Source organism: Scomber scombrus, chromosome 14, assembly GCF_963691925.1.
Source record: "Scomber scombrus chromosome 14, fScoSco1.1, whole genome shotgun sequence".
In the NCBI taxonomy this organism is placed as follows: Eukaryota; Metazoa; Chordata; class Actinopteri; order Scombriformes; family Scombridae; genus Scomber; species Scomber scombrus.
In genome coordinates, this window is record NC_084983.1 from 26987332 (window position 1) to 27009831 (window position 22500).

The window sequence follows — 22500 nt, forward strand, 5'->3', positions numbered from 1 at the left end:
CCCGGGCGTTTTCACACGTATATCATTAGCAGACATGATGTGTAATTTCCTCGGCTGTAGGGACATGCTGTGTGGGGACGCATATCTACAGTTCATATGTCTAGCATGTTTGAATATATGAGTGTGTGTGTGTGTGTGTGTGTGTGTGTGTGTGTGTGTGTGTGTGTGTGTGTGTGTGTGTGTGTGTGTGTGTGAGCAGCTGCCCTCAGATCCATCACAGCCTATCTGCAGATTAGAAATCCAACTCATTACTGCCGCCGAATGTCTTTCATTTCAGTCACCATTATGAGGAAATGTGTTGTCTGTAAGTAATTCCACAACCTCCAAAATGAAATTCAGAATTGTGTTATATATATATTACGGCTAAAGCAGAGAGAGAGACCTGCCATGGAGAGCATGAAGATTGATATTTTGTGCCGCACCCTGCATCCATTTTTTGGACCCGAACTTATTACCCAAAACTTCATCATTCAACATCCTCGCTTACGGGAGCTGGAGACAGTTCAACGCTGTGAGGAAGGTTCATCTTTATATCCAGCGACGACTCAGTTTACATTAAAAACAAAAACAATCTCATACAGAACTTAGATCAGCAAGATTTCTTCCTAACTATATCCATTTTAAACCTTTAACCCTCAGGTTGCCCTCGAGTCAAGGAAGGAAGGGAGGAAGAAGGAAGGAAAGAAGGTAGGAAGGAAGGAAGGAAGGAAGGAAAGGAGGGAGGAAAGGAAAGAAGGAAGGGAAGAAGGTAGGAGGGAGGAAAGGAAAGAAGGAAGGGAGGAAGGAAAGGATGGAGGAAAGAAAAGAAGGAAGGGAGGAAAGTAAAGAAGGAAGGGAAGAAGGAAAGGAGGGAAGAAAGGACGAAGGAAAGAAGGACAGAAGAAAAAGGAAGGGAGGAAGGAAGGGGGGACGAAAGAAGGAAGGGAGGAAAGGAAGGAAGGAAGGAAAGAAGGAGGGAGGAAGGAAGGAGAGAAGGAAGGAAGAAAGGGGGATGGAGGAAGGGAAGAAGGAAGGAAAGAAAGAGAGAAGGAGGGAGGAAGGACAGACGGAAGGAAGGAAAGAAGGAACAGTCAAAACAGACGGGGTTTGACCCGTTTTTTTTTACATTTGAGAGCCGTAAAAACATTTATTTTAGCTGAACGTTTCCTAATGTGACCCACAGTATTTAAAAAATAGAAATAAAATGCATCTTTTTTTCTGTATGTGTGCAGCTGACACACATTTGTATATATTTAAATGTAAAAATCTGCATTTAAACATGTTATTGTATTCATCATATTCTATAAAATATTCTCCTCAATCATAAAATAATGAATGTGTGAATTAGTGTAGAGACTAATTATGAGTCAGAATATGAAAAGTATGTAAAGGGTTAAGAGAAAAACAACTATTTCTCTCAGTGTTTCCATGAGCCGAAGTGTCATCATTTAGTCCAAACCGATGGCTTTTAGAAGGGTGTCATCACTCGCCCTGCATCAATGTGAGCTGCTGTCACCGTGTTTATTTATTTATTTATTTATTTTATTCATTTTCAAATATTAATGAAACATCTCACTTTTGGAGCAGGAGTTCTTTGACAGTGGCAGTGCTGAATCACCGCATATAAAACAAACCTCTGACAGTTGCAGGTTTGTTGAATTATTAAGTGACCTTTCTGTAATAAAAGATGTGATGCATAATCTCCCTGGCAGGCAAAACACACACACACACACACACACACACACACACACACACACACACACACACACACACACACACACACACACACACACACACACACACAAATATAAATGCCTGCTCGTGTTCTCGTTCATGCTCACAAATCGTTATGTTGTGTTTTCGATGCACAATCTGACACAGACACTCCGGCCTGACTGTACACGATGGTATTTCCCTCTCGGAGCGTCGTAGTCAAATATTCTGTCATCGTGACAAATGTTGAGAAGGCTGGAAGCTGCTCGTACTGTCTGGAGTCCTTCCTAGGGTGGAGTTTCATCATTTTATACTTTAACCCCTCCTGTTGTCCTCGAGTCAAGGAAGGAAGGAAAGGAGGAAGGAAGGAAGGATGGAAGGAAGGAAGGAAGGGAGGAAGAAGGAAGGAAGGAATGATGGAAGGAAGGAAGAAAGGAAAGATGGAATGATGGAAGGAAGAGAGGGAGGGACGGAGGGAGGAAGGAAGGAAGGGAGGAAAGGAAAGAAGGAAGGATGGAAGGATGGAAGGAAGGAAGGAAAGATGGAAGAAAAGGAGGGAGGAAGGAAGAAAAGGAGGGAGGAAGGAAAAAGGGATGAAAGGAAAGAAGGAAGGATGGAAGGATGGAAGGAAGGAAGGAAGGAAGGATGGAAGGATGGAAGGAAGGAAGGAAAGGAAGGAGGAAAGAAGGGAAGGAAGGAGGGAAGGAAGGGGGGAGGAAAGAAGGAAGGAGGGAAGGAAGGAAGGAAGGAAAGAGGGAAGGAAAGAATGAAGGAAGGAAGGAAGGAAAGGAGGGAGGAAGGAAGTGAGGAAAGGAAAAAAGGAAGGGAGGAAGGAAAGGAAGGAAGGATGGAAAGGAAGGAAGGGAGGGAGGAAAGATGGAAGGAAGGAAGGAAGGAAGGACAGACAGAAGGAAGGAAGGGAGGAAAGAAGGAACAGTTAAAACAGACGAGGTCAATTTGACCCGGGAGGACGACCCTGTTTAACATATAACGTCTTTTTCCACTTTCAACTACACTTCCTCCTCCTGACTGTGTGCATTTCATCAGACGAGCATATGAGGACTATATGAGGAGCAGCTTCCAAAAGTGCCTAAAGGAGCAGGTTAGCCTTAGTTGGAGATTCAAATACACTTCATTTCTCAGAGGAAGCGCGGTAGCTCTGCTGTTTAACCTGACAGACTTTCACTGCAGCTGACATCCTCAAGGATGTTCCAGCAGCACAAATATTCATGAGGGGAAAGTTTCATGATTTGAGGCATTATTCCTGTATATTTAAAAGCTACCAGAAGTTGCATTGATGCGTCATCTGTCTGCAGGAAGTCAGACAGCTCAGCCACAGACAGACACGGGACATAAGATGTTAATTTACAGGTCTATATTTTTATTCTTAGGCTCTGCAGGGATATCTTTGCATGATTTACTGTTAACCCTCCTGTTGTCCTCAAGGAAGGGACGAAGGAAGGAAAGGAGGGAGGAAGAAGGAAGGAAAGAAGGAGGGAGGAAGGAAAGAAGGGAGGAAGAAGGAAGAAAAGAAGGAGGGAGGGAGGAAGGGAGGAAAGGAAAGGAAAGAAGGAAGGGAGGAAGGGAAGAAGGAAGGGAGGAAAGGAGGGAGGAAGGAAGGGAAAAGGAAGGAAAGAGAGAGGGAGGAAGAAGGAAGGTAGGAGGGAGGGAGGGAGGAAAGGAGGGAGGAAGGAAGGAAAAAGGAAGGAAAGAGAGAGGGAGGAAGGAAGCAAGGAAAGAGGGAGGAAGGAAGGGAGGAAGAAAGGAAGGAAGGAAGGAAGGAAGGATGGAAGGGAGGAAAGACGGAACAGTCAAAACGGGAGGCCAACACAAAGGTTAAAAAAAATCCTCCTTATTTATTCAAGAAGACCACATACAGTATAGTAGGTTGTTTCCTGCAATCCAGCATGACCCATTGGAGCATAATATGCCAAAACATTGCAAATCACTGTTAGAAAATGATCATGTTATATGGAACAAGAGGGAAAGATGGTTAAAAGATGGAGTTACAATGCTTAAATGTGTAAGTACCATAGCCTGTATATAAGAAATGGACGTAACATCCGTGACGTCACCCATTGGTTTGTGGACTGCTGCTCGGAAGCCAATAGTATCGGATCTGAGCAGCGCCATCTTGAACATTTCAGGTGCATGCTGGGAAAAATAAAAACATGGATTCTACTTATATGGGCATCAGGAGGAGCATGAGGCGCCCTCCTGAACCTTTGAACCAATCAACCTGTCAATCACGACGTAGCCACGCCCTAATGCATACCCTGCTTTATCGTCACATATAAAATCAGGGAGGCCAAAATGTCCCAAATGAACATCATACTGCATTGAAGAAGGCTTTAAACTAGCGATTGAGACCATAAACACATTTTGAAAACGTTTACTGAGGTTAGAAATCAAGTGAGAAGTTGGTGAATTCTCCATTGACTTGTATAGAGACATTAGTCCTTTTGACACCAAAACGGTCGCCCCCTGGTGGCCTTTTGATAGAATGCAGTTTTAAGTTACTTCCGCGTTGGCATCATTTCAGAGGACCAGAACTCCCCGCCTGGTTAGTATGTCATCTGAACTCCATCACATTGTTCATATACTTGCTTATTTAGCGTCCCGGAAGGTATTAAAAAGTATAACCACACCAGAATACATAACTTCTAAATTCTGTTGATTCAGCTTTTTATTTCATTTACATCATTTTGGAGCCTGAAGTCTGTTCTGCTGTTGAACTCCATTAAGTTATTGTGACAGTCTTTAAAATAATTACTCTACCTTAATTTATGTAAATAAAGTATCTAATTTTTCAGGTTTATGAATGCATGACACTTTTATTTATTCTCCTCTTAGTAAAACTTAAAAACAGGTTTATTTACAGAATTTATTTGTTCCAACCTCCTTCAAATTCCTAAACAATGATGCTTGAGGATGAAGATTGCGCAATAATTTGATAGTGCTTTTGTTATGATGATGTTTTAGCATGTTTTTTCCCATTGGTGTATGTATGTGTTGTGTGCAATGTTATGGGGTTATGTAATTGCTGTTGGGATGGTATGACTGGTGAGTCCAAGACAAATTTCCCTAAGCGGGACAATAAAGTATATTGTTTTGTATGGTATTGTATTGTATTGTATTGTAATGTATTGTATTGTATTGTATTGTATTGTATTGTATTGTATTGTATTGTATTTTACATTAACATATGAGGGTTATGCAGCTATTTGAAAGACTTAATAGTAAGACTAAGTGTCATGAAAGTGTGAAACTTAATATCCAATAAATAAAGTTTAATTAAAGTGATATTAGTATATTATTTTGTGTTGGTAATAGTAGATTATAACATTATCGGCACCAGTTATTACATTTATAAAAGATTATTTTTTACCAGGCCAATAACGTAATATTGGTTTATTGGTTTATTTGCACATTTGTAAAATAAAAGTCAGAGAAAAATAGTAAAATATAAAATAAAACATGTGCAGGTGAGGTAGAAACCCACTCTGGGCTTATCTTCAAACCTCACCTATAAGTGAAATAACAAATATAAACATAAATATGATTTATCTCAATAATATTACATACAAACAATGCAAAATAAAATAAATTAAAACAGCAAAAAATTAAATACAAAACAAAAGAAAAACAAATGCTAAAGCTGCTACAGTCATATTCTACTTCCTTCTTCATCAGCCTCTCTGGTTCCTCCCTCTGCCAAATTTGACTCCCTCTAACTCTACTTATGCGTCTCTGTGCTGCTGTCAAGTTGAGGTTGTTAATCTGGAGTGCATCGTATCCAGGAAGTCTCCTCATTTGACAAAAAATGACACGTCAGGAAAGAGTAACGCAAGGCCGCAGTCACTCCTACGTGTGCTTAAAGGAAGAGATGAAGATTGGCTGCAGGATGATTCATATGACAGCGCTCTTCTCCTTCTTTCCCCTTTCTATCACTCCGCTCCACTCAGAGCAGGAATAATATATGAAATGTGAGAGTTCTTTCAGTGTCTGTTAAATTAAAAACATATAAAACATGAATATTGAAGTTTCGGTCGTAGTCACTGATAAGAAAATGAGTGAAACTGTAACAAAAAAAAAAAAAAAAGAAAAAAAAAAAGATGAGGAATTAGATGATTTAATGATTTAACCCTCCTGTTGTTCTCGAGTCAAGGAAGGAAGGGAGGAAGAAGGAAGGAAGGAAGGAAGGAAGGAAGGAAGAAGGAAGGAAAGAAGGGGGGAAGGAAGGAAGAAGGAAGGAAGGGAGGAAGAAGGAAGGAAGGAGGGAAGCAAGGAAGGAGGGAAAGAAGGAAGGGAGGAAGAAGGAAGGAAATGAGTGAGGAAGGAAAGAAGGAAGGAAGGAAAGGAGGGAGAAAGGAAAAGAGGAAGGGAGGAAGGTGGGGGGAGGAAAGAGAGGGAGGGAGGAAGGAAGGAAGGAAAGAAGGAAGGTAGGTAGGACGGAGGGAGAAAGAGAGAAGGAGGGAGGGAGGAAGGAAGGAAGGAAGAAAGGGGGATGGAAGAAGGAAAGAAGGAAGGGAGGAAAGAGAGAGGAAGGAAAGAAAGAGAGAAGGAGGGAGAGAGGAAGGACAGACGGAAGGAAGGAAGGAAAGAAGGAACAGTCAAAACAGACGGGGTCAATTTGACAGGGTTGATGCTGGATTCACAACGATTATAAAACTACACCTTCAAGTGTCAGGAATCAAACAACGGGGCTGTGTACGGGTCTTCTTATCGAATTAAGCACTGCAGTTGCTCTGCGTGCGGATCGAAGCTTCTCTTGATCCGTCTCTCTCCTGCCGGCAGCCCTGCAGTACCTTTTTGCTGGTTAAACATCGCCGGGTTCAGGCAGGAATAAAGGCTAAGGTTAGCTTTGATGGCGCATCTCATTTCTCCGTGCAGCGCTCAGAACTTTGAGGAGCCAGAGGGAAAATGAATTGTGGCGCGTGTTGTTGCTCACCTTGCTTGAGTTGAAACGACAGCTCTGTCATTTATCACAAGAGCCTCAGCAGGAAGTGGTGAACTCTCCACGGCTAGATGAATCAACTATACACAGATAACCCCGTTTTATCTGGGCTTTCTCTGTATAGATAGAACATTAATTAATTAATCATGCTTCAGGCAGGGCCACTCCAGCCTCAGGCAAGTTTATAAAGACAATACATTTAACCCTCCTGTTGTCCTCGAGTCAAGGTAGGAAGGGAGGGAGGAAGAAGGAAAGGAGGGAGGAAGGGAGTAAGGAGGAAGGAAAGAGGAAGGAAAGGAGGGAGGAAGGAAAGAGGGAAGGAAGGAGGGAAGAAAGGAAAGAAGGAAGGGAGGAAGGAAAGGAATTAAGGAAAGACAGAGGAAAGAAGGAAGGGAGGAAGGAAGAAGGAAGGAAAGGAGGGAGGAAAGAAAGAGAGAAGGAGGGAGGGAGGAAAGAATGAAGGAAGGGAGGAAGGAAAGGAGTAAGGAGGAAGGAAGAAGGAAGGAAAGGAGGGAAGAAGGAAAGAGGGAAAGAAGGAGGGAGGAAGGTAGGGGGGAGGAAAGAAAGAGAGAAGGAGGGAGGAAGGAAAGGAAGGAAGGAAGGAAAGAGGGAAGGAAAGAAGGAGGGAAGGAGGGAGGGAGGAAAGAAGGAAGGAAGGGAGGAAGGAAAGGAAGGAAGGAAAGACAGAGGGAAGGAAAGAAGGAGGGAGGGAGGAAGGAAGGACAGAAGGATGGAAGAAAGGGGGATGGAGGAAGGAAAGAAGGAAGGGAGGAAAAAGAGAGGAAGGAAAGAAAAAGAGAAGGAGGGAGGGAGGACAGACGGAAGGAAGGAAGGAAGGAAGGAAGGAAGGAAGGAAGGAAGGAAGGAAAGAAGGAAGGAAGGAAGGAAGGAAGGAAGGAAGGAAGGAAGGAAGGAAGGAAGGAAGGAAGGAAGGAAGGAAGGAACAAACAAACATAAAACAGACGGGGTAAATTTGACCCAGGAGGACGACACAAAGGTTAAAGATACTCTCATGTTTCTCCAGGGAGTCCAGATGAAGCTCGGTGGGCTTTTCCTCTGCAGCCCCTTGAACATGACTGAAGCTTTGCATCCAGACCACTGATGTCATTCATGCACTTTATCCTCTTCAACATTTAGTCTTTGCAAAAAAAGGAAATTAGTCCCAGAGGGAAAGTTTTATAATAACAACTCCTACTGACATTGACTGGCACAGAGCTTGGCTTTTACCACACAAATTCACATCAAAGTTTTACACAATATATATAACTAACTCTTACCTATCCAAATTTTCAATATCCCATTTATTCTATCAATGTTCATACTCACTTAACTTCTGGTCTCAAATTGAGAGATACTGTACAGTATGTACTGTGTAAAACTAAAAGTATTATGCAAATTGATTGTAAAAGTGTCATTGTTTATTTTGACAACAAGAATGATAAAAGAGAATTAATGGTTAAAAATCATGTCTCGTTCTCGTGAGCTGAGTGTATGGTCACAGCCCTGTAACTGACACTTTGGTCTGTGTTCAACTGACCTGCAAACATGTAACTTCCAATTCATACACTCTGGATATGATGTGCCCAGATAAAGATAGCTAAGTATTTTATTTAAATAAAAAAGAAAAAATATAGAGAGGCATCCCCCCCCCTTCTTTACCCGTTGCACTGTAAACACTCACATGCATTTGCATACACACACACACACACACACACACACACACCACGCACACACACACACACACATTGCACAAAGTGTACACAGTAGTAATGCAGGAATGATGACAGCTAAATGTTTCCTACAGTAACTGTCAGCTAACAAGCTCAGCGTCAGTCCAGCCGCAAGCCTGCAGGATAATAAAGTCAGTCCCATGCTTTAAGAGTGTGTGTGTGTGTGTGTGTGTGTGTGTGTGTGTGTGTGTGTGAGAGAGTTATTATCACTAAATAAAGAGGATGTTTACATGAGTGTGGATCAGTACACAGCACTGTAAATGCTCAGTACATTTACCCTCAGGCTTCCATTAGGATCGAGGATAATCAATCAACACATGTCCCCTGTAATTACATGGGGTGAGGCTTGTGTGTGTGTGTGTGCGTGTGTGTGTGTGCGTGTGTGTGTGTGTGTGTGTGTGTGAGACAGAAAAAGAAAGACATGCAAATGACAACTGTGACATCATAGAGTTTCCCCACACAGAGTTGAGAGTTTCCCTCCTGGGTTTCACTTCGTTGATATTCTGCCCTCGTAGAGCGAACACAGAGGAGAGATACAGGGAGGGAGGGAACCACACAAGAGTAATACAGGAACAGTGATAAAAAAGAGTGAAGTTTCATCGTGATTCAAGAGTCAAAACGTGACAAAAATAAAAACCTGATGACGGCAAAAAGGAATGATGCTTACTATATACTACTGGAGAGCTGCTGCCCTGCATGTTTTAGGTCTCCTTACTCTAGCACACCTGATTCTAATAATGAACTCGTTATCAAGCCAACAAGCTTCAGCTGCTTGGGTCTGTCTTTTGGTAAATGGTGTTGTGGTTAGCCGCCTATTCAAATGTACGTATATAAGGGCTTAAAGCACTTTGATGGAAGTATAGGTAGGAAGTGTTGCAGCATTTTCTTTTGGGTTGATTGCATTTGTTACACAGATTTGGTTCATATTTAACCCTCCTGTTGTCCTCGATTCAAGGAAGGGAGGGAGGAAGGAAGGGAGGAAGGGAGGGAGGAAGGAAAGGAAGGAGGGAGGGAGGGAGGGAGGAAGGAAAGGAGGGAGGGAGGGAGAAAGGAGAAAGGAAGGAAAGAAGGACAGAGAAAAGAAGGAAGGGAGGAAGGTAGGGGGGAGGAAAGAAAGAGAGAAGAAAGGAAGGAAGGAAGGAAGGAAGGAAAGAAAGAAAGACAGAAAGAAAGAAAGAAGGGAGGAAGGACATAAGGAAGGAAGTAAAAGGGGGATGGAGAAAGGAAAGAAGGAAGGCAGGAAAGAGAGAGGAAGGAAAAAAAGAGAGAAGGAGGGAGGGAGGAAGGACAGACGGAAGGAAGGAAGGGAGGAAAGAAGGAACAGTCAAAACAGACGGGGTCAATTTGACCAGGGAGGACGACACAAAGGTTAACCATTTTTGAACCCTAACCCTTTATTCTTTTAAAGAAACAGGTCAAAAATCCCCCCTTAAATACCTCATTATGACACCAACACTCAAGAAAACACTATAGAAAAATCCATGTTGTGATTTGGTATCAAGAACTTTTTGATATTTTACGATTTCTGTAAGGGATTGCATTTTTGGAGCTGCAATGCCGATCACTTCTGTTCTGGAAATTACTCAGAAACCCTTTTATTATAAATATACCAGCTATACATCCTCTGAATGCCCCCAGTCTCTAGTTTATGGTTGTAAAGTTTCACGTAGCTGTGATTTTCCTAAAAGATCAAAATAGGTGATTTTATACAGTGAAGTCAAGTTTAAAAACATGGTCTCACTACAATGAAATGCTTATTATGGGGCACTAACATCATCACACATGAATACAATGAGCTCAATGAATCCACAAGAGTCTCAGCTTTCCAGTCATACCAAATTTATGCAATTTCAAGATAGTTCAGGGACTCCAAATATGCAGAAATATTCAAATACATCATTTTTAGAGTACGTGAAAAAACAACTGCATGGTATTAGCATAACGTGTGCATGTCTGCCTCACACACTGTTCATATTCTGTCTCATAATTAGTCTCTACTCACATTTACATGCATTAATTCCCCATTGGTCATTAATAAATGTTTGATTAATCTAATGTAATAAGTCATTCACCATCGCTATGTTATGGTCCAGGAGAAGATTTTATAGAATATGATGAATGCAACATGTTTTAATGCTGATTTTTAAATTATTTTAATAAACACAGGTCAAAATTGTGCATTTACATATATAAAAATGTTTATCAGCTGCAAAAACATTTAAAAAAAATATGCATTTTATTTCCATTTTTGTAAAGTGTTGTATACTGCTAAAGCTGTAAACATCTCGTGCGACCAAACGGTATTTCAGTGGTCGCACGAGATTTTGATGATGTTTACAGCTTTAGCAGTAGCAGCAGAGTAAAAGCCATCAGGTAAGTGGTGTACTTACAAACTTTCCAATGCATCGATTTATGAGTAAAGACCCTTTTTGTACTACTGTAGAAGTTTGATAACAACCCAGGCATTATTAGTGGGGTAATTTACGAGATACACTGGTGGTTCCGTTAGCGCCTGTACTAAGCCATTCGGCTGATGGCTCTAACTCCACTATTTTGCGACCAAATGAAAAAAAAAAGGGCTGAAGCGGTGTTTAGATAGACGTAATGGTGCATATAACGCTAGGTCGAAATTACACCGAACCATCGCTTTAACTAGAAATCCACTCAAGACAAGCAATATTGACCCAGTTTAACTGTTAGTTTTCATTTTTTCTGTTGGATTATTTACCCAAACTAAAGTTTGTTATAATTTAAACTTAATGTCACAGTTTGTTACTGATTGTTAATAACTTGTGTGTCTTTTGAATGTCATATGCACATCATTTTGTACAAGAAACAAAATACTGGGTCATAATAACACATTGCTAGTGGGTGTTTATAAGCCAATGGTTATAATGGTATATATTTAGAGCAGTGGTCTCCAACCCTGCTCCTGGAGAGCTACTGCCCTGCATGTTTTAGGTATCTCCTCACTCTAACTCGTTATCAAGCAGCTGAGGCTCGTCAAAGGGCTTGATAACGAGTTGATTATTAGAATCAGGTGTGTTAGAGTGAGGAGATACCTAAAACATGCAGGGCAGTAGCTCTCCAGGAGCAGGGTTGGAGACCACTGATTTAGAGAATGGATTCTCTGACACACACAGGAAGCCAGTGGAAAGATCTGACTCAGGTCTGAATATGCTGCAGCTGTCTCAGAGACCTGTGAAGACAACAATATGATAGTCAAGTTCTACGAGATATTATAAAAAAGATTGACAAGTTATTCTGTGTCCTGCTGAGTAATGAATCCTTTAATTCTTGCTGAACATTGAAGGTGACAGTCTGCATGTAGCTGTAAATCTGAATCCATAACAACAATGAAGGTATGTGTGTGTGTGTGTGTGTGTGCGTGTGTGTGTGTGTGTGTGTGTGTGTGTGTGTGTGTGTGTGTGTGTGCAGAGGCGTTGGCCTGGGTCACCGCCATGCAGAGGCTACATGTGATGAATGGGGTTTACCAGCCCAGAAGACAAGGGCTGCAGCCGCTGACATGAGATGCTGAACATGGATTTATCAACAGCTACAGAAAATCAATCAATACTATACTGTGTGTATGTGTGTGTGTGTGTCTTTGTGTGTGTGTGTGTGTGTGTCTTTGTGTGTGTGTGTGTGTGTGTGTGTGTGTGTGTGTGTGTGTGTGTGTGTGTGTTTAGGTATGTGTGTGAGTGAGTGTGTGTGTGTGTGTGTGTGTTTTTGTTGGTGTGTATGTGTGTGTGTCTTTGTGTCTGTGTGTGTGTCTGTGTGTATTTGTGTGTCTGCGTGTGTCTGTGTGTGTGTGTGTATGTGTGTGTGTATGAGTGTGTCTGTGTGTGTGCGTGTATGTTTGTGTATGTGTGAGTGAGTGAGTGTGTGTGTGTGTATGTCTGTCTTTGTGTGTCTTTGTGTGTGTCTGCGTGCCTGTGCTTGTGTGTCTGTGTGTGTGTGTCGGTGTCTATGTGTGTGCGTGCGTGCATGTGTCTGTGTGTATGTATGTGTGTCTGTGTGTGTGTATGCGTGTGTGTGTATGTGTGTGTGTGTGCGTGTGTGTGTGTGTGTGTGAGTAAAATCACTGCTTAAATTCACCTTTAAAAATCTCAACCCCAACTTTCCTCCGTCTCTAAATCTCAGAAACTCTTGATTATAAGATCCAAACATACGACTGTGTGAATCTGTATTGACCTACTTAGAGCTCCAGATGGGTGGGACGCGCTCCGTTCAGAACTGCAGACACAGAGATGATATCAGCGCCCATCTCCCCGTCACGTTTCGGGTAAGGTGACCATCAGGCCGAGCTCCCAATAATACCGCTGCAATCTGTTCAAAGCTGAGGACACGCTGGAGGATTATTGAGCCTCTTACCGAGCAGACGATCATGAGGAGAAACTTTACTGTGAAGCTGTGAGATCACTGTTCTCATCTCTCAGGGGGGGGTGAGGTGACTTAACCCTCCTGTTGTCCTCGAGTCAAGGAAGGAAGGGAGGAAGAAGGAAGGAAAGGAGGAAGGGAAGAAGGAAGAAGGAAGGAAAGGAGGGAAGGAGGAAAGGAAGGAAGGAAGGGAGGGAGGAAGGAAGAAGGAACGAAAGGTATAGGAGGGAGGAAGGAAGAAGGAAGGAAAGGAGGGAAGGGGGAAAGGAAGGAAGGAAGGGAGGGAGGAAGGAAGAAGGAAGGAAAGGTATAGGAGGGAGGAAGGAAGAAAGAAGGAAAGGAGGGAGGAAAGAAGGGAGGAAGGAAGGGAGGAAAGGAAGAAGGAAAGAAAGGAGGGACAAAGGGAGGAAGGGAGGAAGGAAGAAGGAAGGAACGAAGGAGGGAAGGAAGGAGGGAAGGAAAGGAGGGAGGAAGGAAGGGAGGAAAGGAAAGAAGGAAGGGAGAAAGGAAAGGAAGGAAAGAAGGACGGAGGAAAGAAGGAAGGAAGGAAGGTATGAGGGAGGGAGGAAAGAAGGAAGGAAGAAGGGAGAGAGAAAGGAAAAGAGGAAAGGAGGAAGGAAGGAAGGAAAGAAGGACAGAGGAAAGAAGGAAGGAAGGAAGGTAGGGGGGAGGAAAGGAAGTAAGAAAGGAAGGAGGGAAGGAAAGAAGGAGGGAGGGAGGAAGGAAGGACAGAAGGAAGGAAGAAAGAAGGAACAGTCAAAACAGACGGGGTGAATTTGACCCGGGAGGACGACATGACGGTTAAACTTCATTAACTTGTATTAAAAGCTGCTATATAAATAAAGTTTGATTGGTTTATTTTTTGCAAAACTTTCAAAAATATTCTGCAAGATTGTTTTAATGACAGTAATCTCTGAGTTTGCCGTTTTCAGAATAAATGAGTCCTCATGTACTACAGCTGCTTATAACTGCAGAGGAAGTTATTTTGGTGGTGTGGTTATTACAAGTAATTATTGGCAGTAATTAGGTCAGGAGGAGGCAGCAGCGGCGGCGGCGAGCTGAAGGGGAATCACAGCCCTCAAGCGACCCTGCTGGGAAAACCTCACCTCACCACTCATTATTGGCAGAGCTGCAAAGTAGTGTCAGGGAAATGAGACGGAGCTCGTCATGTGTCAGGACTTTGTCTCGTAAACGTTACTTAAACCAAATAAATGTTGGCTGCAGCTGGTAAATGTGTCACTCCTCCCATCATCAGCCTCGGCCTCGTCGGCTGCTTCTTCGGTTGAAATAACCCCCCGAAGACTCCTGTGTGACACTGTCGATGAAGACAATCCTATTTAACAGTTATTAGTGGACATGTGTTCATAATGTATGACTTATTAGAGGGTGGGTCCATCATTAACTGTGGTTGTTAGTGTTTTTTTAGGTTTTATACCATTATGTAGCTACCCAGTACTATTGCTACAGATAAACTGATATAAGGATCATTGAAAATAGGAAAACACCAATTTACAGGTTAAAAAACGTGTGACATCTAACAGGTGTGGACAATCAACATTTAGCCAGTGGCAGACTCAGACAAAGGAAGCCAAAACCACACAGGGTACCAAAAAAACAAAATACAGGTGGACAGCAGGGGGCCTCGTAGGGAGTAGGAATCACTATAGAAGAAGAAAATCAAACATCAAACATACAAGTAACTCTTCACAAAAAATGGCAATATTCTAAATCATCATTGAGACCCGGATAAAGGGTTGCTTTTAACTTGAAGATCCAAAAACTCTCTCGTTGGTTAAGTTGTTTAAGTCTATTGCCTCCTCTTATAGTTTGTGGTACATGATCAATACCTATAGCCCTGAGGATGGAGGGATCGCTGTTGTGTTTGTCCTTAAAATGATGAAGTTTAGTCAAATTTAAAGGGGTTAAAATGTGAAAATAAACGTATGAATAACTTGCACACATTCGTTTTTTGTAGACTCAGCATCAAATTTCTGGATTATGGCAAAAATGTCTAATGGAGCTTTTCCACTATACAGTTCTAGCTCTACTCGACTCGGTTTGGTACCAGGAACCTTTTCCATTACTATAGTACCTACTCAATGTGAGCAGGGTTGTCATAGCGACGGCTGCGTTAAACTGCCTTGACTTCGTTTTATACGCGACACAAACACATAAACAATGGAGGACATGGAGGCAGTGGTGTACATTTTAGTATCGGCTCGGCTTGGTTGGAACCTCGGCAGAGCAGGTACTAAAAAAGTAGCAGGTAGCAGGTACTATCCCTGATGGAAACGCAAAAAAAAAAACGGGTAGAGCTCTGCAATTTTGGTTGATGACCTCACTATTTAAAAAAATACTGGTTAGAGCACTGTCAGCAAATAATGAGTCAATATGTGTTTCACAGAAAAGGACATCAACCATTCTCAAGAGCACTAGAGAGAGAAGTGGTTGATGAATCAGTGACAACAAACACTTGAAATCTTGGTTCAGGTACAAAAACGTGAATGAACAACAAATTATAGAAGCGTGTGAGAACAACGTTAAAACAGGCTGTCCTTTCCAAGTCAGTTCTTAAGTGAAATTTGATGACTTTTCCTAAAGTGGCCCAAAACGCACAAAAAAGAAAATATTTTTAAAATGTTCTACTTTTGTTTAGATGCTACAAATGTTAGTCCATTGAGGCTGTTCTGGGTCAGATTATCTCCATATCTATTAACATGTGTTTTAGTGAAATGAATAGTTCATAGTTTTAATAAGATAGTAGTTATGAGGATTTATTTTTATGATGTATCAGTGAAGACTGATGGCTCTAATGGTTATACAATAAACCCCACAGCTCCATAAAGTTCTGCTCATTTTACCTTTACATATAAAATAACATTTACATCATTATTGCTATGTTATATTTTCATGTCTTAGGTAAAATAGGACATGATATTGTGTGATAGGAGCTGTTTTTTCTCCAAAAATGAGTGATGTAAAAGATAAAAAATACACTCTCTCTGCTCTCTGAAACATTAATCAAGGTTTAAACCAGGCGGGGAGTTCCGATGCCAACGCGGAAGTAATTTAAAACTGCATTCTATCAAAAGGCCACCAGGGGGCGACCGTTTTGGTGTCAAAAGGACTTCCGTCTCTATACAAGTCAATGGAGAATTCACCAACTTCTCACTTGATTTCTAACCTCAGTAAACGTTTTCAAAATGTGTTTATGGTCTCAATCGCTAGTTTAAAGCCTTCTTCAATGCAGTATGATGTTCATTTGGGACATTTTGGCCTCCCTGATTTTATATGTGACGATAAAGCAGGGTATGCATTAGGGCGTGGCTACGTCGTTATTGACAGGTTGATTGGTTCACAGGTTCAGGAGGGCGCCTCATGCTCCTCCTGATGCCCATATAAGTAGAATCCGTGTTTTTATTTACCCAGCATGCAATGGAAATTTTAAAGATGGCGCTGCTCAGATCCGATACTATTGGCCTCCGAGCAGCAGTCCACAAACCAATGGGTGACGTCACGGATGTTACATCCATTTCTTATATACAGTCTATGGTATAGACGGTTTTTTTGAGGGTCAAAGTTGAGAACAAACTGCAAGGATGTAGACTATGAATAGTATGTAAAGGGTTAAAGGGGTTTTCAGACTTACCAAAGAAATGGGCAGAAGAGAGCCTCTTATGGATTTCATTACATAAAACAAGGCTCTGAATTGGCTGTTGCTCCTTTATCTTCTAACTGTATTTCTTGTACTGTACACCAGTGTTTCATATATATTTTTAAATGTATTATCACTCCCTAAATCTACAGAGAAAGTGCAACAACTTCTCCAAGATGCTTGAAACAACCTACCTGCCTTTGCCCACAGGTGTACTGAAGAGAACTGCCAAAGAGCCGGATGAGAAGCTATTCCCTGGAGAAATAAAAATGCCCCTTCATGCAGTATATACTCCCAATAAACCAACATTTTGGGATCAAGTTTTTGGCTGGCGGTCGCTGTTGACATGCTGAACGGCTTCCAACACATGAGAAAAGATGACAACGCCTCGGGGAGAGTGTGGTGCTGAAGCTGTTGGAGCCGCTTTGGTGATGAGGGAGGGATTGTCACCACTGACATTTTTTTTTTTTTTTTTCAACCTCCCTCCCACTCCTACAAAGAGCTTCTCTCCAAAAGTAACCCCCTGGTGGGCACCATCGACAGGAACCACCAGGAGCTTACCCCCCCCCCCCCCCCCCCCCCCCCACACACACACACACACACACACACACACCTCCCCCTGTGTGAGGGAGAGCCGAGCTGTGCTGAAACATGACAAAATGATCCGTGTAACAATGAAAGCTGCAGAGAAATGTCAGCACACTACAGCAGCGTTTGGCCATCGCTACAGACGGAGACGGTGACACATTACAACAACCACACAAAAGAAGAGAAAATGATTTTATTAAATGTGATATGTTGATTACATTTGGCTAATTAGATTTTATGTTATAGCATAAGCATATTAACCCTTAAATATGGTGGCTGGGAAGTGCAAAACATTACAAAGTGTGAAACGCTTTTACAAAGCTTGAGACAAGAAGAAGAACAATACAATCAAGCAGTAATGTGAATATAATTGGATGGATGGTAGGTGTGTGTGTGTGTGTGTGTGTGTGTGTGTGTGTGTGTGTGTGTGTGTGTGTGTGAGAACAAAAACACAGGTGACATAGGCCTTGTTCCAATTCAGGGGCTGCATCCTTCGAAAGACGCATTTAAAGGCTGATTACATCAAAACGCAGCACGAAGACTGTCCCAATTCATATGCAGCTATTTGGAGGATACATCGCTACTATCCTTCACTGCCTCCCATATCCCAAGATCCTTCGCACACCCCTGCTCAGTCCCGAAAAAAAAAAATCGGCGACAGAAGGAGCCAATCCTCTTCTTCCTCCGGAACAAGAACATTAAAAATAAAATCAAAAATAGTTCTAACTTCCTTTTGTTCTTTCTCTCTTACTTTTGCGGGCCTGGGCGGCAGAAATCGTGACGTAAGGGTAAAGGCGGGAACATGTGGTGACGCAACCAGGAAATCCTCCGAAGACTAGACCGTCCCATTTAACAACGGTTGATGCATCCTTTGGGAGTCTCCTTTGAAAGCTGCGTCCTTCGAAGGATGCAGCCCCTGAATTGGGACACAACTTCAGTCCGTGTCCCTCAGATCATTGACAACTTAAGAATAACTAACTGTGCTGGCAAAGCAGCAGAAGCCACTTCACCAAGGAGTATGGCCATGGGGATGATTTTTAGTTTGGTGAAGAAGTTTTGTCTTAAGTCTCTCTCTCTCTGTCTCTCTCTCTCTGTCTCTCTCTCTCTCTCTCTACACTCTCTCTCTCGCTCTCTCTCTCTCTCTCTACACTCTCTCTCTCTTTCTCTCTCTCTCTCTCTCTCTCTCTCTCTGTCTCTGTCTCTCTCTCTCTCTCTCTCTCTCTCTCTTTTTCTCTCTCTCTCTCTTGCTCTCTCTCTCTCTTGCTCTCTCTCTCTCTGTCTCTCTCTCTCTGTCTCTCTCTCTACAAACTCTCTCTCCCTTTCTCTCTCTCTCTCTTTCTCTCTCTCTCGCTCTCTCTAGGTGGCCCATGTAGTTGTATTTTCCATCATGCTGGTTCATCTCGCTGCTATCATTGTGTGGATGCTGTACTGAAGCTGAGAGAACAACAACATCACCAGAAGAGATTTCATGCTCTAGCGGGTCCAGGAGCTGCTGCACACGGAGACGACGGCATCAGAGGAGATAGTGTGTGTAGACATGACGCTCTTCATGGATGCAGAAGAGCGCAGGAGAATGACCAGAAGAAAGCAATCTGTAAATGTCTGAAGAGCAGAAATGTGGAGCAGAAATAATCACAGAAAGGACGACAAATGTTTGCCTTATTAGATTTAGTTTTATATTATAGTTTATATTCTGGTTCTTCAGGTCTTGATGTGGATGTTATTCAATAAATGGCAGCTTTATTTATACAGTGCATTTCATACACAGGGGCAACTTAATGTGCTTTACATAAAAACAAAATATTAAACAGTAAAAAATTGGAAACATTAATTAAAAACAATAAAATCCAATTATAATATAAAGAAAAAAATGATTAAAACAACATACAGTGCAAATGAAAGATTACAATTTAACCCTCCTGTTGTCCTCAGGTCAAGGAAGGACAGGAGGAAGGATGAAGGGAGGAAGGGAGGAAGGAAGGAAGGAAGGAAAGGAGGATGGAAGGAAAGGAGGATGGAAGGAGGGAGGGAGGAAAGGAGGATGGAAGGAAGAAAGGAAGGAAGGAAGGAAGGAAAGGAGTAAAGAGGGAGGAAGGAAGGAAGGAAGGAGGAAAAGAGGAGGGAAGGAAGGAAGGAAGGAAGGAAAGAGAGGAGGAAGGAAGGAAGGAAGGATGGAAGGAAGGAAGTGAGGAAAGAAGTGAGGAAATAAGTATGGAAGGAGGAGGGAGCAAAGAAAGAGGGAAGGAGGGGAAGAATGAAGGAAATATTAAAGAAAGATGGAGGAAGGAAGGAAAGAAGGAACAGTCAAAAGAGATGACGACAGGAGGGTTAAAGTGCTTTAAAAGGAGCTCAATCATAATAAACACATGAAAATAGAAACGTTTTTTAACCTTTTTTCACATCCAATGGATAAAACAAAACAAAACAAAACAAATGAAACAGAAGCCCAGCTGTCTTTCTATACGATCCGAGCCTCGTGTCCTCTCAGGGACTCGTGTGAACTCATATAACCCGACAGCACAGCGACGTCTCAGCGGGCTTTATCCAAGTAAGGAGAAAAACTACAAAAAAATACTCCCTGAAAATTGAGGTCTTGCTCCACTGACAACCAAACTCTGGTGAGGTTTGTTAGGAGTGAGAATTTAATGAGGAAACAACTCCAACACACGAGGATTTATGGAGGAAAAAAAAGGAGACAGATGCTGACATCTGACTGCCAACACGCTCCTAATGAACAAACTGAGCTGAAGCAGGGCCGGACTGATGCACATATACAGATCATTCTTCATGTGGAGAGAGAGAGAGAGAGAGAGAGAGAGGGAGAGAGAGAGAGAGAGAGAGAGAGAGAGAGAGAGAGAGAGAGAGAGAGAGAGAGAGAGAAAGGGCCAATTAATGCAAAGAGGATAAATGAGAAATATTCTGTTATAGAGTCTAAAAACCAGCTAACATTGTGGCAATTATTCCCCTGCCACATGGTTTACTTGTGTGAGATCATCAGGAATAATCAGGAATAATCAGGAAGAGATGCTGAACCCTTCCAAAAAAAACTGGCGTAGCAGAACACAGAAGGCAAAATGGAAATGAGTGATGTAAAAAACTTATACATTATTTAAAACAAGCCAGTGACAAAGAAGTGGAAACATCAACTACTTTTGTCCAGATTGAAATGACTCATAAACTATTTAATGGATTAACATGAACATTGGTGCAGATGTACATGATGCCAAGATGATGAATCATTATGACTTTAGCAATCTCTCGATTTGTTTCTCTAGCGCCACCAGCAGCTCAACATTTGTGTGAATGATTTACTAAATGTTTGCATGTGTAAAAATCATAGACTGTATATAAGAAATGGACGTAACATCCGTGACGTCACCCATTGGTTTGTGGACTGCTGCTCGGAAGCGAATAGTATCGGATCTGAGCAGCGCCATCTTGAACATTTCAGGTGCATGCTGGGAAAAATAAAAACACGGATTCTACTTATATGGGCATCAGGAGGAGCATGAGGCGCCCTCCTGAACCTGTGAACCAATCAACCTGTCAATCACGACGTAGCCACGCCCTAATGCATACCCTGCTTTATCGTCACATATAAAATCAGGGAGGCCAAAATGTCCCAAATGAACATCATACTGCATTGAAGAAGGCTTTAAACTAGCGATTGAGACCATAAACACATTTTGAAAACGTTTACTGAGGTTAGAAATCAAGTGAGAAGTTGGTGAATTCTCCATTGACTTGTATAGAGACGGAAGTCCTTTTGACACCTAAACGGTCGCCCCCTGGTGGCCTTTTGATAGAATGCAGTTTTAAGTTACTTCCACGTTGGCATCATTTCAGAGGACCAGAACTCCCCGCCTGGATTAAGACACAAAACCCTCATTTAAATACTGATGTCTGCACCTGTTGTTATTTACAGTTATTCTTAGTAGATCACCTGCAAAACACACACTAACTAAACATGCACACGCTATTTAGTACCCTTTATTAATCCTTTTTTATCTCAGTAAATCAGGTCCTAAGTGTGCATAATGTAGATGATCCTGTGACATTTTCCTCTTATGACCCAATGCAATAAAAAGTACTGACAATCCCATTCACATCACTGCCAACTTTACTTAATTTGTCTTTAATTGGTGATCACACAAATAAACTAATCATCTTTTAACCCTTTCATTTCGACACCAGCCAGGTCCATTAATATATTATTTCACCATGACTACTAAAGCTCCAGCAATGTTCAGACCTAAGTTGTTTTTATTTGATTTATTTATTCTCTACAAAGACCATTACAGCCTCACAGAGACACCACCGTGACTGTTGTTGCTTGATAAGAAATTCCAATCACTATCTAAATCAACTTAAAAAGAAGCTTTTATTTTGGGTGTGTTTTTTTTTTATTTCTTTCCGTCTGCCAGCTTCTGCCTCCCTAATTTGCATAGTCACGTCCCATCACAATGCAGGCAGGAACAAGATAAGAGAGGAAAGCTTATCAGGTGTACATGCAGAGGCCTGTGATCAGCTGTCATAGGTCACATCCCGAAACACAAACTGTTAGCAGCGAGGTACAAAAGCAGCTTTAGTTTTTAGCTGCATGTGCATCAGGATTTAGTTTAGTTTAGTTTAGTTTAGTTTAGTTTAGTTTAGTTTGGTCATTAAACTCAAACACATATGTATTAATAAAGTAAATAACCATATATCCTTGTTTCTGTCATCTCCATTAAAAATAGTGACAAACCAAAAAGGGTAAATACATAAATACATAAATAAATAAAGCAGTTTCTGACCAAAAAGATGCATTTATTTATAACACTGACCCTTTATTACATTAGTCATTCAGTAGATTCATATATGTACATACAATTATACAGTATATGTGTAATATATAAGGCAATATATTACACATATTGCCTTATTTATGCATGGTTGTATAAACTCTCAGAAGTACCAAGGTTCTCAAATATAAAGTAATCCATTATAAAATACATACAATAATATTTATGCCTCAGTTTATTCTAGTTTTTTAAAAAACTTTTAATAACCCTCTTTTTCTTATTCTCTCTTATTTTACTAATGTATTTAATATTTTTATCTATTTAATTATTTATATTTACTTCTTTTATTTAACATTGAATTTTTTTTAATCATTATTATTATCTCTTGCGTTCATTAGTCTTAATTTACGACAGAGTATTAGGGCCAGGCAAAAAAAAAAAAAAAAAACAGGCAAAAAAAGAAGTAAAAAAGAAAGTTTTTTTTTTTTTTTGCTTGTTTTTTTTTTTTGCCTGGCCCTAATACTCTGTCGTATACATTTTTTGTCTTTAAATAATAATAATAAAAAAGGATACTTATACATATACTGTACTTATTATTATTTATTTATTTTTAATGTTGTGAAACACTTGATTGAATGTTTGGTATAATTTCTCCATCCATAACTTAGATAAAACATTTTAAAGGATGTTTCAGAGTAAACTCAATTTACAATGTTT